Below are 13,923 nucleotides of genomic sequence, written 5' to 3' on the forward strand. Positions count from 1 at the left end.
TTTGTTTTATTCAGAACTTTTGGAGATGTGGAGGTGCAAAGTTTTTCGGTTTTTCCAAGATGGCGACCGAACCACGTGACCGATGACGTCATCATTAACATATTTTATTCCCCATGGAGAGTTCTTTACAATGAGCCATGTCTCAATTTTTTCTATTCATCACTTTCGGAGATATGGAGGTGCTAGTTTATTCGGTTTTTCCAAGATGGCGGCCGAATCACGTGACCGATTACGTGATCATTAACATATTTTATTCCCCATCGAAAGTTCTTTACAATGAGCCATGTCTCAATTTTTTCTGTTGTGTACTTTCGGAGGTATAGAGGTGCAAAGTTTTTCGGTTTTTCCAAGATGGCGGCCGAACCACGTGTCCGATGACGTCATCATTAACAGATTTTATGCCCCATGGAGAGTTCTTTACAACGAGCCATGTCTCAATTTTTTCTGTTGAGTACTTTCGGAGATACCGTGGTGCAAATTTTTGCCGTTTTTCCAAGATGGCGGCCGAACCACGTGACAGATGACATCATCATTAACATATTTTATTCCCCATGGAGAGTTCTTTACAATGAGCCATGTCTCAATTTTTTCTATTCAGCACCTTCGGAGATATGGAGGTGCAAAGTTTTTCGGATTTTCCAAGATGGCGGCGGAACCACGTGACTGATGACGTCATCATTAACATATTTTATTCCCCCTGGAGAGTTCTTTCCAATGAGCCATGTCTCAATTTTTTCTGTTCAGCACTTTTGGAGATAGAGGTGCAACGTTTTTCGGATTTTCCAAGATGGCGGCCGAACCACGTGACCGATGAGGTCATCATTAACATATTTTATTCCCCGTGGAGAGTTCTTTACAATGAGCCATGTCTCAATTTGTTTTATTCAGGACTTTTGGAGATGTGGAGGTGCAAAGTTTTTCGGTTTTTCCAAGATGGCGACCGAACCACGTAACCGATGACGTCATCATTAACATATTTTATTCCCCATGGAGAGTTCTTTACAATGAGCCATGTCTCAATTTTTTCTATTCAGCACTTTCGGAGATATGGAGGTGCTAGTTTATTCGGTTTTTCCAAGATGGCGGCCGAATCACGTGACCGATGACGTGATCATTAACATATTTTATTCCCCATCGAGAGTTCTTTACAATGAGCCATGTCTCAATTTTTTCTGTTGTGTACTTTCGGAGGTATAGAGGTGCAAAGTTTTTCGGTTTTTCCAAGATGGCGGCCGAACCACGTGTCCGATGACGTCATCATTAACAGATTTTATGCCCCATGGAGAGTTCTTTACAACGAGCCATGTCTCAATTTTTTCTGTTGAGTACTTTCGGAGATACCGTGGTGCAAATTTTTGCCGTTTTTCCAAGATGGCGGCCGAACCACGTGACCGATGACATCATCATTAACATATTTTATTCCCCATGAAGAGTTCTTTACAATGAGCCATGTCTCAATTTTTTCTGTTGTGTACTTTCGGAGGTATAGAGGTACAATTTTTTTCTGTTTCTCCAAGATGGCGGCCGAACCACGTGACCGATGACGTCATCAATTGGGCACAGTCTATTCCAGGGCAAGACCAATATGTGTGCAAAGTTTGGCGATTCTACGTGCAACGGTGTAGACGCAGTGCTGCAAACAGACAGACAGACAGACAAACAGACAAACAGATGAAAAATCGGTCAGAGACCGAGGACTTGCCGGAATGTACTTTTTTATCGGCCATTTAGGACAAATATGGCGGCCGAACCACGTGATCGATGACGTCATCATTAACATATTTTATTCCCCATGGAGAGTTCTTTACAATGAGCCATGCCTCAATTTTTTCTATTCAGGACTTTTGGAGATGTGGAGGTGCAGAGTTTTTCGGTTTTTCCAAGATGGCGGCCGAACCACGTGACCAATGACATCATCATTAACATATTTTATTCCCCATGGAGAGTTCTTTACAATGAGCCATGTCTCAATTTTTTCTATTCAGCACTTTCGGAGATATGGAGGTGCTAGCTTTTTCGGTTTTTCCAAGATGGCGGCCGACCACGTGACTGATGACGTCATCATTAACATATTTTATTCCCCATGGAGAGTTCTTTACAATGAGCCATGTCTCAATTTTTTCTGTTCAGCACTTTTGGAGATATAGTGGTGCAAAGTTTTGCCGTTTTTTCAAGATGGCGGCCGACCACGTGACCGATGGCATCATCATTAACATATTTTATTCCCCATGGAGAGTTCTTTACAATGAGCCATGTCTCAATTCTTTCTATTCAGCACATTCAGAGATATGGAGGTGCAAAATTTTTCGGTTTTTCCAAGATGGCGGCCGAACCACCTGACATATGACGTCATCATTAACAAATTTTATTCCCCATGGAGAGTTCTTTACAATGAGCCATGTCTCAATTTTTTCTGTTCAGCACTTTTGGAGATTTCGTGGTGCAAAGTTTTGCCGTTTTTCCAAGATGGCGGCCGACCACGTGACTGATGATGTCATCATTAACATATTTTATTCCCCATCGAGAGTTCTTTACAATGAGCCATGTCTCAATTTTTTCTGTTCAGCACTTTTGGAGATTTCGTGGTGCAAAGTTTTGCCGTTTTTCCAAGATGGCGGCCGACCACGTGACTGATGACGTCATCATTAACATATTTTATTCCCCATGGAGAGTTCTTTACAATGAGCCATGTCTCAATTTTTTCTGTTCAGTACTTTCGGAGATATAGAAGTGCAAAGTTTTTCGGTTTTTCCAAGATGGTGGCCGAACCACGTCACCGATGACGTCATCAATTGGGCGCAGTCTATTCCAGGGCAAGACCAATATGTGTGCAAAGTTTGGCGATTCTACGTGCAACGGTGTAGACGCAGTGCTGCAAACAGACAGACAGACAGACAAACAGACAGACAGACAGATGAAAAATCGGTCAGAGACCGAGGACTTGCCGGAATTTATTTTTTTATCGGCCATTTAGGACAAATATGGCGGCCGAACCACATGGCCGATGACATATTTTATTCCCCATGGAAAGTTCTTTACAATGAGCCATGTCTCAATTTTTTCTGTTCAGCACTTTTGGAGATATAGTGGTGCAAAGTTTTGCCGTTTTTCCAAGATGGCGGCCGAACCACGTGACTGATGAGGTCATCATTAACATATTTTATTCCCCATGGAGAGTTCTTTACAATGAGCCATGTCTCAATTTTTTCTATTCAGCACTTTCGGAGATATGGAGGTGCAAAGTTTTTCGGATTTTCCAAGATGGCGGCCGAATCACGTGACCGATGACGTCATCATTAACATATTGTATTCTCCATGGAGAGTTCTTTACAATGAGCCATGTCTCAATTTTTTCTGTTCAGCACTGAGATATCGAGGTGCAAAATTTTTCGGTTTTTCCAAGATGGCGGCCGAACCACGTGACCGATGACGTCATCATTTGGGCACAGTATATTAGAGGGCAAGACAAATACGTGTGCAAAGTTTGGTGATTCTACGTGCAACGGTGTAGATGCAGTGCTGCAAACAGACAAACAGACAGACAAACAGACAAATGAAAAATCGGTCAGAGACCGAGGACTTGCCGGAATGTACTTTTTTATCGGCCATTTAGGACAAATATGGCGGCCGAACCACGTGACCGATGACGTCATCATTAACATATTTTATTCCCCATAGAGAGTTCTTTACAATGAGCCATGTCTCAATTTTTTCTATTCATGACTTTTGGAGATGTGGAGGTGCAGAGTTTTTCGGTTTTTCCAAGATGGCGGCCGACCACGTGACTGATGACGTCATCAATCACATATTTTATTCCCCATGGAGAGTTCTTTACAATGAGCCATGTCTCAATTTTTTCTATTCAGTACTTTCAGAGATATGGAGGTGCAAAGTTTTGCCGTTTTTCCAAGATGGCGGCCGACCACGTGACTGATGACGTCATCATTAACATATTTTATTCCCCATGGAGAGTTCTTCACAATGAGCCATGTCTCAATTTTTTCTGTTCAGTACTTTCGGAGATATAGCGGTGCAAATTATTTCGGTTTTTCCAAGATGGCCGCCGAAACACGTGACCGATGACGTCATAAATTAGGCACAGTCTATTCCAGGGCAAGACGAATATGTGTGCAAAGTTTGGCGATTTTCCGTGCAACGGTGTAGACGCAGTGCTGCAAACAGACAAACAGACAAACAGACAGACAGACAGATGAAAAATCGGTCAGAGACCGAGGACTTGCCGGAATTTACTTTTTATCGGCCATTTAGGACAAATATGGCGGCCGAACCACGTGACCGATGAGGTCATCATTAACATATTTTATTCCCCATGGAGATTTCTTTACAATGAGCCATGTCTCAATTTTTGTCTGTTCAGCACTTTTGGAGATATGGAGGTGCTAAGTTTTTCGGTTTTTCCAAGATGGCGGCCGAACCACGTGACTGATGACGTCATCAGTAACATATTTTATTCCCCATGGAGAGTTCTTTACATTGAGCCACGTCCCAAGTTTTTCTATTCAGGTCTTTCGGAGATATGGAGGTGTAACGTTTTCCGGTTTTTCCAAGATGGCGGCCGACCACGTGACATATGACGTCATCATTAACATATTTTATTCCCCATGGAGAGTTCTTTCCAATGAGCCATGTCTCAATTTTTTCTGTTCAGCACTTTTGGAGATATAGAGGTGCAAATTTATTCGGTTTTTCCAAGATGGCGGCCGAACCACGTCACCGATGACATCATCATTGAGGCACAGTATATTAGAGGGCAAGACCATTATGTGTGCAAAGTTTGGCGATTCTCCGTGCAACGGTGTAGACGCAGTGCTGCAAACAGACAAACAGACAGATGAAAAATCGGTCAGAGACCGAGGACTTGCCGGAATGTACTTTTTATCGGCCATTTAGAACAAATATGGCGGCCGAACCACGTGACCGATGATATCATCATTAACATATTTTATTCCCCATGGAGAGTTCTTTACAATGAGCCATGTCTCAATTTTTTCTGTTCAGCACTTTTGGAGATATAGTGGTGCAAAGTTTTGCCGTTTTTCCAAGATGGCGGCCGACCACGTGACAGATGACATCATCATTAACATATTTTATTCCCCATGGAGAGTTCTTTACAATGAGCCATGTCTCAATTTTTTCTGTTCAGCACTTTTGGAGATTTCGTGGTGCAAAGTTTTGCCGTTTTTCCAAGATGGCGGCCGACCACGTGACTGATGACGTCATCATTAACATATTTTATTCCCCATGGAGAGTTCTTTACAATGAGCCATGTCTCAATTTTTTCTGTTCAGTACTTTCGGAGATATAGAGGTGCAAAGTTTTTCGGTTTTTCCAAGATGGCGGCCGAACCACGTCACCGATGACGTCATCAATTGGGCACAGTCTATTCCAGGGCAAGACCAATAAGTGTGCAAAGTTTGGCGATTCTACGTGCAACGGTGTAGACGCAGTGCTGCAAACAGACAGACAGACAGACAAACAGACAAACAGACAGATGAAAAATCGGTCAGAGACCGAGGACTTGCCGGAATGTACTTTTTATCGGCCATTTAGAACAAATATGGCGGCCGAACCACGTGACCGATGATATCATCATTAACATATTTTATTCCCCATGGAGAGTTCTTTACAATGAGCCATGTCTCAATTTTTTCTGTTCAGCACTTTTGGAGATATAGTGGTGCAAAGTTTTGCCGTTTTTCCAAGATGGCGGCCGACCACGTGACATATGACATCATCATTAACATATTTTATTCCCCATGGAGAGTTCTTTACAATGAGCCATGTCTCAATTTTTTCTGTTCAGCACTTTTGGAGATTTCGTGGTGCAAAGTTTTGCCGTTTTTCCAAGATGGCGGCCGACCACGTGACATATGACGTCATCATTAACATATTTTATTCCCCATGGAGAGTTCTTTACAATGAGCCATGTCTCAATTTTTTCTGTTCAGTACTTTCGGAGATATAGAGGTGCAAAGTTTTTCGGTTTTTCCAAGATGGCGGCCGAACCACGTCACCGATGACGTCATCAATTGGGCACAGTCTATTCCAGGGCAAGACCAATAAGTGTGCAAAGTTTGGCGATTCTACGTGCAACGGTGTAGACGCAGTGCTGCAAACAGACAGACAGACAGACAAACAGACAAACAGACAGACAAACAGACAAACGAACAGATCAACATACTTGCCGGAAAAATTTTTCCGGCAAGTAACAAACAGACAAACGAACAGATCAACATACTTGCCGGAAAAATTTTTCCGGCAAGTAACAAACAGACAAACAGACAAACAGACAAACAAACGAACAGATCAACATACTTGCCGGAAAATTTTTCCGGCAAGTAATGAAAAATCGGTCAGAGACCGAGGACTTGCCGGAATTTACTTTATCGGCCATTTAGGACAAATATGGCGGCCGACCACGTGACTGATGACGTCATCATTAACATATTTTTATTCCTCATGGAGAGTTCTTTCCAATGAGCCATGTCTCAATTTTTTCTGTTCAGCACTTTTGGAGATATAGTGGCGCAACGTTTTGCCGTTTTTCCAAGATGGCGCCCGAACCACGTGACTGATGACGTCATCATTTACATATTTTATTCCCCATGGAGAGTTCTTTACAATGAGCCATGTCTCAATTTTGTCTGTTCAGTACTTTCGGAGATATAGAGGTGCAAAGTTTTTCGGTTTTTCCAAGATGGCGGCCGAACCACGTCACCGATGACGTCATCAATTGGGCACAGTCTATTCCCGGGCAAGACCAATATGTGTGCAAAGTTTGGCGATTCTCCGTGCAACGGTGTAGACGCAGTGCTGCAAACAGACAGACAGACAAACAGACAAACAGACAGACAAACAGACAAACGAACAGATCAACATACTTGCCGGAAAAAAATTTCCGGCAAGTAATGAAAAATCGGTCAGAGACCGAGGACTTGCCGGAATGTACTTTTTTATCGGCCATTTAGGACAAATAGCGCGGCCGAACCACGTGACCGATGACGTCATAATTAACATATTTTATTCCCCATGGAGAGTTCTTTACAATGAGCCATACCTCAATTTTTTCTATTCAGGACTTTTGGAGATGTGGAGGTGCAGAGTTTTTCGGTTTTTCCAAGATGGCGGCCGAACCACGTGACCGATGACATCATCATTAACATATTTTGTTCCCCATGGAGAGTTCTTTACAATGAGCCATGTCTCAATTTTTTCTATTCAGCACTTTCGGAGATATGGAGGTGCTAAGTTTTTCGGTTTTTCCAAGATGGCGGCCGACCACGTGACATATGACGTCATCATTAACATATTTTATTCCCCATGGAGAGTTCTTTACAATGAGCCATGTCTCAATTTTTTCTGTTCAGTACTTTCGGAGATATAGAGGTGCAAATTTATTCGGTTTTTCCAAGATGGCGGCCGAACCACGTCACCGATGACGTCATCATTGAGGCACAGTATATTAGAGGGCAAGACCATTATGTGTGCAAAGTTTGGCGATTCTCCGTGCAACGGTGTAGACGCAGTGCTGCAAACAGACAAACAGACAGATGAAAAATCGGTCAGAGACCGAGGACTTGCCGGAATGTACTTTTTTATCGGCCATTTAGAACAAATATGGCGGCTGAACCACGTGATAGATGACGTCATTATTAACATATTTTATTCCCCATGGAGAGTTCTTTCCAATGGGCCATGTCTCAATTCTTTCTGTTCAGCACTTCTGGAGATATAGTGGTGCAAATTTTTGCCGTTTTTCCAAGATGGCGGCCGACCACGTGACATATGACGTCATCATTAACATATTTTATTCCCCACGGAGAGTTCTTTACAATGAGCCATGTCTCAATTTTTTCTGTTCAGCACTTTTGGAGATAGAGGTGCAACGTTTTTCGGATTTTCCAAGATGGCGGCCAAACCACGTGACCGATGACGTCATCATTAACATATTTTATTCCGCACGGAGAGTTCTTTCCAATGAGCCATGTCTCAATTTTTTCTATTCAGCACCTTCGGAGATATGGAGGTGCAAAGTTTTTCGGATTTTCCAAGATGGCGGCAGAACCACGTGACCGATGACGTCATCATTAACATATTTTATTCCCCCTGGAGAGTTCTTTCCAATGAGCCATGTCTCAATTTTTTCTGTTCAGCACTTTTGGAGCTATAGTGGTGCAAATTTTTGCCGTTTTTCCAAGATGGCGGCCGACCACGTGACATATGACGTCATCAGTAACATATTTTATTCCCCATGGAGAGTTCTTTACAATGAGCCATGTCTCAATTTTTTCTGTACAGTACTTTCGGAGATATAGAGGTGCCAAATTTTTCGGTTTTTCCAAGATGGCGGCCGAACCACGTCACCGATGACGTCATCAATTGGGCACAGTCTATTCCAGGGCAAGACCAATATGTGTGCAAAGTTTGGCGATTCTCCGTGCAACGGTGTAGACGCAGTGCTGCAAACAGACAGACAGACAAACAGACAAACAGACAGACAGACAGACAAACGAACAGATCAACATACTTGCCGGAAAATTTTTTCCGGCAAGTAACAAACAGACAGACAGACAAACAAACGAACAGATCAACATACTTGTCGGAAAATTTTTCCGGCAAGTAACAAACGAACAGATCAACATACTTGCCGGAAAATTTTTTCCGGCAAGTAACGAACAGGTCAACATACTTGCCGGAATCTTTTCCGGCAAGTAACAAACAGACAGACAAACGAACAGATCAACATACTTGCCGGAAAATTTTTTCCGGCAAGTAACAAACGAACAGATCAACATACTTGCCGGAAAAATTTTTCCGGCAAGTAACAAACAAGACAGATTGACAGGGGTGAAAACATAACCTCAATCCACCTTCAGAAGCAGAGGGAATAAGTGGAAAGTAAGAAAGTTATTTCCTGGAAATTTATATTTAGGGAGTGGAACATATTGTTGCAGTTTTGAGAACCCACACTGTTTCAAACTTACAAAAGAAAGTGTAAATATGACACTTTCTTGTATATAAATTCTTGACATTAAAGGTTAAAGGTCGCACCCTTAGTTAGGCCACAGCAACACGTAGGCCACCATAGGAACTCAGTTATTTCATTATTATGTGTTTAGATAAGGCTGTGTTTCCAATAGTTGAATCTGCATTGTGTCAATCAAATAAGGAGTAGGCCCTTCCGTCCATTTTGCGACCTCCCTCTCCAAGAGACATGCATTACGCGCCCCTACAGTCGGTGCCTCATAGCTCGCTCAAATGACGCCATAAGCCATGCGGTTTAGGCCCGAGAAAAGGGGCGGACCGGCAAGAAGAATGTGTGGTCATGTCAACCAGCCGTCAAAGGCGTGGCTGGTAAGCCTTCACCAACCAACCAGGGCTGAGGTGAGATCGCTGGCAGGCGTGGCTTTGTGGAGCACGGAGTGATCTTGGCGCGCATAATATAAGCGTGTACGCAAAGCCCTTTCACGGACTGCGCAGGGGACTGTCGTGATTGAACGGACTCGGACTGCGCAGGGGACTGTCGTGATTGAAAGGACTCGTGCGGGAGCGGCGCTATTGAAAGGACTACTTGTCAGGAGCGCTGGTTACTGCAAAAGACCGATACGGAGCGCACATTTGGAAGAGGACTTACTCGCTGGCGCTGATTAAGAACACTTTGAGAGAGAGAGAGAGGGAGTTTGGCGTGAACGTACACAAATTACTTACGAAGGACATCAGCTCAACCCCCCCCCCCCCCCCCCCCCCCCGCTATATGTAAGTTCTGGTCACGTTCCAACCATACACACACCTTTCTGTTAATAGGGGCACTGCCTCAGCGGCACAACCGTGCCTACAGGAAATGATGCAGCCCAACAGCCTCAGGCTGCGTACGAACCGCCACTGCTTCGGCGTGATGTTGCAGAGGCCAAAATCACCATTTTGAGAGTGGAATCACAGGTAGATGCAAGGAATGAACACGAAAAAGAAAAAGAAACACATAACTTGAGATGGTGGTGTAATGCCTGCTCAAAACACAGGAGGGAAGATTAGGATTGGATAACAAAAAACAAAAAAAGATGGCGGTTTACAGCAAGCTGAGACTTTGGTTTTTTCACCATGAGTATGATGCAAGTATGTGTGCATCTTGGAGGATTTGAAGTGAGTCAGAGAGAGCGAGATCGCAGTATAAGCAAACATAACAGCGCTCGGTGGAGCACACACACCTGCCTGGCTGAACATTTCACGTTTTGTATCTCATTGATAGGCCTGATCTCAATCCGGATATACACCAAAACAAGATTCAATTTGTCCTCGTCAGATACCCAAACTGTACACCAAATTTTGTCTGAAGCCGTCCATAACTTTTTGAGATATCTGGCTCAGACAGAAACAAACAAACAAACAAACAAACAGACAGGGATGAAAACATAACCAATGTCTAACTTCAGTGGCAGAGGAAATGAAAAAAAAAAACCCAAAAATAGAAGCCACCAACCTTTCTCTGATAGGTTTGGAGAACTTCAGATTCTGCAGAATCCATAAAAGGCAGATCTATGTAAAGTACACCGTCCGAAAACCTGCAGGCTCTTAATTAGATTATTGGGCACAAACGGTTTGACATATTCAAGGTATAAATGGTGATTGTCTAATGCAAGAATGTGGATTCTTGCGTATCCCGAGGTAGGCCCAAGGGGTTCTTCCAACTTGAAAAAGGGCACCAAAATCGGTCTCGGTTAGAGTTCTGTGCACAAGGATAAGACTTGTGCTTGTACGACCGAGAATATGTATCTTACGACCAAGAATATGCATCTCACCACATGATAGATCTCTGCGTCCTGTTCAATGCATCAAAAATATGTATCAGAACGTGTCACTGTAGACCAACTGAAAGGTTTGAAGAATGGCCATAATTAGCGTTCTAATTAGACGTTCAGCCCAAGCATGAAATTGACGGTAAAATATCCTCTGATCTCACATCAGTCAGAATCAACCCTGGAAGATGATTTCACTTCGACCAAAACAGATCAAGAAACTTAATTTTACTAACTAGCAACAGTACCCGCCCTGTGGGCGGGGCTTCAATTGGGAAGCCCAAATGAAAAGGTAAATATCAGAAATTGAAGGCTTTTTTATTTTGAACGATTCATATAAACATCCGTTGAATCATATCACATGCAAATCATCAAAATCTAAACAGTACATGGCTAAACAGTACATGGATGATCACGTACCACGTACGTCTCGCGTCTCGCTCGCTCTCATGTTGTCCTGATAATGATCCTTCTGCAGGTTCACCTACGGAAACCTTGTTACGACTTTTACTTCCTCTAGACCCGTGGTTCTTAACCTGGGTTTTACCGAACCCCAGGGGTTCAGTGAGCCAGTCTCAGGGGTTCGGCGGAGGTCCTCCGAAACGCATTGTAATGTTTTTTTTTGTTTTTAGTTTTGTATCAATTTTGAATCTATGTGTAATTACGCTTATTATTAATACTAGGGCATGCCCGTACTATATATATAGGACGTGCCCGTAAGTGCGTGATGTTACCGTACAATGAATGTATCGTCCCGACGCCGCAGCTCGGATGGCGCTGCAGTTAATCGGGCCCCCAAATTCCTCATCGACGATAACTAAACAATATATTATATGAATCGCACCGTACATACCTCCTTCTAGATCTTGTTCTTGTCTTGATATACTCACTCAGGCTCACTCTATCACGACTGAGTCCTCCCAGCTCCTCCAAATGGCGCCCGCTAGCCGCTACGTAAGTCCGGAAGTGACGTCCTCATTTGACTGTCCGGAAGGTCGCAAATCGCAGTTACGATGAATCGCAAATTAGTTTTAATTAGTTTTAAAACATAGTTTAACGGCAACATAGTTTGCCGACGGGAAATAAATGAATACGCTCTCAAATGTGCCATCCGAGGCAGAGTCTGTTCGCCACGTTCGGCACACGTGATAGCTCGCTGCTCTCTGATTGGTTGAATCGTTTTTTGGACATAGCTCGGTAACTACTTCTGCGATTAATTTAAAACCTTGAAAAGGCACATCCTCGGGTCCCCAGCAATATACCTGGCAAGTTTCAAGTATATCGGACCGGTAGTTGTCGAGAAACAGCGGTCACAGACATACAAACATACAAACGTACAAACAAACATACACACAGAGATTAGTGGAATTATAGATAGATTATTATTATTTTGCTATGTATGGTACGAACGAATGGAAATGTTATTTGTAATTGTATTCCCATCCCATTCATGGTTTCTCTGGTCTGTGTTTAAGATTAGTTGTTTCACACTGACTGTAGTAAGTTGAATCAATGAGCAACTTGCTAATTATTCTGTTGATGGTGCTTACTTGCTTACTTACTGGATTTTGGACTTTGCAGGTGTTCTGAAATTCCAGTGAATAGCCTCGATTAGCTTGCCATGTGCCATGCGTCATTGGTCGCGCCTTACTTTGGAGTTACTGATTAATTGAAAAGTAAGTTGGAAATGTTTGTGGATATGCAGGGCGGGTTCAGAGTTATATTAAAGTCAAAAGTGGATGGTGATTATAAAATATGATTGAATTACTCAGAAAATTAGGTGGAGGTGATATAACTCCTTTGGTCGCAATTCTGAACTAACAATTCACAGTTTTCTATGTAATATTATAATGGGATTTGAGGTGACATAGAATTGAGTAGATAATAAATCCTGGCATCATAACTACAGACTTGGCATTTAATATGGAATATATATTTTTTCTTGACTTGGGTTTACTTTCTTAACTCAGTATATCAATCTGGTGAGTTTCTTTTACACTTAGGTGATTTATTTGTTAAAAGAACCATGTCGCTGATTGTCGCAGGAAGAAGTCAACAACAGGATTATATCACAGGTGGCGTGGCAAAATGTACGGACAGGTGCATTTGATGATTGGCTTCACAGTCGGGTATACAAGGGTTGTTGCGTTCTGTATTAGTGGAAAACAACTGCTGCAAGTCTCCAAAAGTTATTGCCGCTTCCTCTGGAGATGGTCCGTCAACTCGACAATGCTGTTTGTCATGGAGTGGTGGCTTTACGAAATTACGGCATGAAACAGCGTGCTATTGCTCGGCAGTACACTCAAGGTCAGGTGTCAAAGATCCTGAAACGAAATGCTCAGAGGGGTGTCCCTACTCCAATACCGAGGCCAGGATGTCCCCGCAGAACCACAAGGAGGGATGATCGCCAGCTGCACCGGTTAGTCCGCAATGGCCATACCAAGTCAGCTAATCGGCTTAGGGCTGAGTGGCAGCAACTGACAAATGTGCCTGTATCCAGAAGGCTAGTCAACCAACGACTGGTTCAAGCAGGCTATCGTGCCAGGCATCCCCTGACAAAGCCACGCCTGAACAGACAACACCGCCAGCGCCGATTGCAGTGGGCCAGAGAGCACCGTCAATGGCAGCCAGGACACTGGAATCAGGTGATCATCAGTGACGAGTCTAGATTTCTGGTCTGTCGTCAAGATGGCCGCGTCCGAGTGTGCAGAAAAGCACATGAAGCCTACAACAAAGATTATATAGTGCCAAGAGTCCAAGCTGGAGGTGGTGGGGTGACCGTTTGGGCTGCTTTTCAAGCAGGGGGCAAAACTGACCTGGTTGTTCTGAATGGAAACCTGAACCCGTTCAAGTACAGGGCCATTCTGGAAGAAACATTGCTTCCATTTGCTCGTGCAGCCTTTCGAGGAAACTTTGTCTTCCAAGATGACAATGCACGGCCTCATCGTGCTTGCATGATCCAACACTTTCTTGCTGACCGTGGTGTAGAGCACATGGAGTGGCCTGCCATGTCCCCGGATATGTATGCGATAGAGAACTTGTGGGCAGAATTAATGCGTCAAATCGACCACTTGGACCAGCAGCCGTCCTCTGTGCGTGAATTGCAGCA

This window comes from Myxine glutinosa, chromosome 1 (genome assembly GCF_964187855.1).
Source record: "Myxine glutinosa chromosome 1, kmMyxGlut1.1, whole genome shotgun sequence".
Lineage (NCBI taxonomy): Eukaryota > Metazoa > Chordata > Myxini > Myxiniformes > Myxinidae > Myxine > Myxine glutinosa.